Source organism: Musa acuminata, chromosome BXJ1-1 (assembly GCF_036884655.1).
Source record: "Musa acuminata AAA Group cultivar baxijiao chromosome BXJ1-1, Cavendish_Baxijiao_AAA, whole genome shotgun sequence".
NCBI lineage: Eukaryota > Viridiplantae > Streptophyta > Magnoliopsida > Zingiberales > Musaceae > Musa > Musa acuminata.
This window is the reverse complement of record NC_088327.1, coordinates 16314754-16319220: the sequence shown is the minus strand read 5'-3', so window position 1 is coordinate 16319220 and position 4467 is coordinate 16314754.

Below are 4467 nucleotides of genomic sequence, written 5' to 3'. Positions count from 1 at the left end.
AGGTCACCGACGTCCACTAGAGGCCTTCCTTCGATAGGTGAAGGCCAACCACCCTTTTACAGTTTCGCTCCTTTTGACGGGCTTAAGAGACAACCCTTACAAACTTTTCTCTCCTCTCTTGAAATATCAAAACTTGGAAGAAAAGAGGGAGGAGAACTTCTAGCCTTTACAACACTTTTGAGCTCTAAAAATCATAGAGTAAGATTGGATTTTTGGTGCTTTTGGTTGCCAATTCATGCACGAAAGGGTGGGGTTTATATAAGCCCCAAACTAGTTTGAATTTGGAGCTCAAAAGTATCTTTTCCCGGATTTCCGGGGTCCTGGCGATACTACCTCCTAACTGGGGCGGTACAACCGCCTAGAAGCTCGGAGACTGAGCCTCTGGGCGGTGCCACCGCCTAACAGGGACGGTTGCACCGCCCAGTCTCGCTCGGAGACTGAGCCCAGGCGGTGCCACCGCTTGACTAGGGCGGTTGCACCGCCTGACTAGGGTGGTTGCACCGCCCAGTCTCGCTCGAAGATTGAGCCCAGGTGGTGCCACTGCCTAACCTGGGCGATTGCACCGCCCAGCTTTCCTGAGAGACCATCTCTTGGGCGGTGCCATCGCCTAGTAGGAATTCTGGTCCGAATGGGTTGATCCATTCGGCCCAATTTGGGTCTATCAAGGGCCCAATTACTCCCAGATTAAGTTAATGGGATCACCTCCCATTCCTAACTTAATCTACATGCTAACTATGATATTTCTTAAGACATTTACTGCAACTTGCTCCGGTGCGTCAATCGCTTCTTCCGACGAGCTTCCGGCGAACTTCCGACGAACCTTCAGCGATGCTCCGGTGGACTTCCAGCAAACTCCTGGACTTACGACGATTCACTTGGCGAGTTCCGATGAGCTTCTTTAACAAGCTCCTAGACTTCTCGGATTTGTTCCCGCAAAACCTCCGACGACCGTCCAGACTTCTATCGAACTCTCGAACCCCTAACGTGATCATAGTCTTGACTCCGGCATAACTCCTGATGCATGTCTTACTTCCATCATAGTTAATCCTGCACATGTAAAACAAAACTTTGATCGAGACAATTAATCCTAAGCAATTAACCAAGTTGTCCGACATGTCATTGGTCCCTCGACGCTTCGTCCGATTCTTCGGCACATTGTCCTCTCCTACGGCCTATTGCCCAATCGGCTAGTTGACTTCGCAACTCCGATATCCTTGGCACAATACCTGCTCTTCTTGGCCCGATGACCGAGTCCACGGCCCAAAGCCTTATATCGATAATCCACTCGACTCATCGACTACGGACGTACTATGCCACTACGCCGATGTCCCTAGATGATATAAGGGAATCCACTCCATTGGACATGTTTATTCTCAGTTACTGTATATCTATAGTCCCTTATTCATCTAATATCCCAAAGACCATATACCGGGCATGGTGTTCTCAAGCCCGTACGGTTTCTACTCGAGTCTCGCTATAATCGAATTCTCCTTGAGAACTTTTTCTCTCTCAATCGAATGACCCTAGCTAGGGATTTGCCTGAGTAAAAACACATTGGATATTCTTCTCATGACACCGAGAGTGGATAATCCTCTATTGACACTTAATAACCCTCGTAAGGTTGGCTACCACTCCCGATGACCGGCTATGCTAGATCTAGAACTTTCAGGTCTATAAGTCAAGTATCAAAGAGTGGAGCACTCATATAGGACATCCTTAGTGTCTCAAGTCTTAGCACCAGATACACCACTAGGACGACGGAATCGTTGTCTGACAATGAGGTATCATCAACCATCAGCATTCCATGGGTGGATCAATTGGTAAACTCATTCTCCAATGAGCACCTGCACGGTATCCCTAGTGTCCCCACACAAATAGCTATGAGACTAGTCACATCCATCATATAGATGGGTATATAGCACACCAGTCTATCCGGTCATCTCAATGTCACTCTCGAGTGACCTAAAACCAAGATTATTTAGGGTTTGTATTTAAAGATGAATCGGTCTCATTATCGTAATCTTATCATGATCTGATTCTCATTGTACATATCCATGGACATCACAATACATACAATAGGCAATATAAAGTGGAAAAATTATCAAATAAATAATAAGCATAAAGAGTATGTGATATGTCACACGTGTTATCACTCACATGATTGGCTTACAGGGCACCTATAGCTGACAGAAAGAAATCCCTATATATTATTGGTAATATGAGTTGAAGCACCAGAATCAATACACCAAGTATTAGAAAGAACTTCTGTCATGTTTGATTCGAAGCATACAAAGGTCAGAGTTTATACCTTTCTTTTTAAACTAAGTTTTATGTTTAATGCAGGCCTTCTTCACATGTCCATTTTTGCCACAAAAGAAACACTTTACTGTAGAAGTTTTCTTTTCATTAATCTGTTTAACATTTCTAAACCCAGCAAATTTTTTTGATGAATGATGCTTCAATTTTCTTTTCTTATTGCTAACTCCTTAAGTAGTAGTCATGATATTATATGAACTTTCCTACCTTAATCTCAATTCTTCTTAAACACATATACTAGTTAACTCATCCAAGTCTCACTTATTCTTATTTGTATTATAGTGAATCTTGAATGAGCCAAACTAAGAAGGAAAAGAATTAAGAATAAATTACACGAAGAAAGACTCATCAATATTCATGCATAATGCTTTAAGTTTTACAACTTTATCATCCATATTGAGAATATGATCCTAAATTCCTCGAGTACCATTATACTAAACCGTAGTTAGTTCTTTCATCAGTGTGCTAGCCAATGACTTATCAATAGATTTAAATATGTCTTCAATAACATTTAAATATTCTCATGCACTAATTGTAATTGATAATGAAGTTCTTTTGTTGTTTACAATCATCATTCTTATGAACATTAAACTAAGCCTATCAAAGCTTTCTTAAGTCTTCATTTCATTAACTTGTTCCACAGTACTTTCATCAATCAAGTCTACGGGCTTTTTAATAAGCAATGCTAAGTGAAGATCTAATACTCCCAATGTGAATTGCACATACTCTAACCATTCTGAATAATTTGATCCAAAGAGTATAATGACACTGGAAGCATGAGAATATATCGAAGGAAGTATCATTGTAAAAATATAAAATAACATTAATGCTTCGAGTTTCCAAGATATGATGAACTATTGATTAATGTATCTAGTATTCACTCAAGATTATCTATGGTGGTCAGATACTAGACTTGTGAAATAGTATTGTTATCTTTGGGTATACAACTCTAAACTATAAGGATATCTAAAACAGTATTATCCTACCCCATTAGATAACTATTTAAAGTATATTCTCTTTTGGAATTATCTAAATATCATAATTATATGTGTCATTGTGAATATTATTTACTTGATATCATTTAAGACTAATTTCTTAATGTTATTTTATAAGTTATTCGTCTAGGTCACTTTGGTGGCTATAAGACCAATACAATAATATAAAATTATAGTTTAAATTTTTTTATAAAATAATAAGACTTTTATTATAATTCACATCTCATAAGTCTATTATCTCAAGCCACTTTGATGGCTACTGGTCAGATAAAACTTATTGAGATTAGCTACAAATAATATTCATCAAAAATTTTTAATCTAATTTATGTTGAAATAGTTTAATAATAAAAATAATAATCATAATAATTATTGAACATTAATCAACAAAAGGAAAAACTCATATGATAACTGCAATCATGATGAAATATAAATCATGAAGGGCCTTTACGTGAAAGATAAATATTATTTCATAATTTTAAATATATACATGTGAATAACTAAATAAATATCTAAAAACAATAATCAAATTTTATTTACCACATGCAATCAATAAATTATATGAAAATACTATAAAAGAAATAATAATTTATATTTTTTAACATAAAATATTAAATTAAACTAATCAATTTTATTTAATTTGGGCAAGCCGAGAATTGAGCTAAATATCAGCCTAATTATGCAGGTCAATCAAAACCAAAAATTGACCAATATTTAATCATTTTTAAATTTGATTGAAACTAAATTCAATTAATAACTAGTCAAAATTGCCCATAGCCACAACCTCTACCCATGGGCGAGCGTTGCTAGTGTGGTCATTACCTATGAGCGGTTACCGCCTATGTGATTATCGCCCGGGCGCAGCCTTTGCCCGTGCGAGATTGTTGCTTAGACGCAGCCTTTGCCCGCATGTGGCCACTACTATGTAGTCGTCGCGTGTGCGTACGATTACCGTGATGTGCGTCCAGCCCAGTGCATGACCTATAGTCGTCGTCAGCGTGGCTGCTAGGATGCATGGTCAATCGCAGCGTACGACTCGTTGCCTGGTGGCCGCTGTTACTGTTGCGATGCGCATGAGCTGCCCGGCACAACCGCTGCCACCAACAGATCTGCCATAGTAGATGTACGCAGCAAGGTTGCTACGACTACCATCGACAGC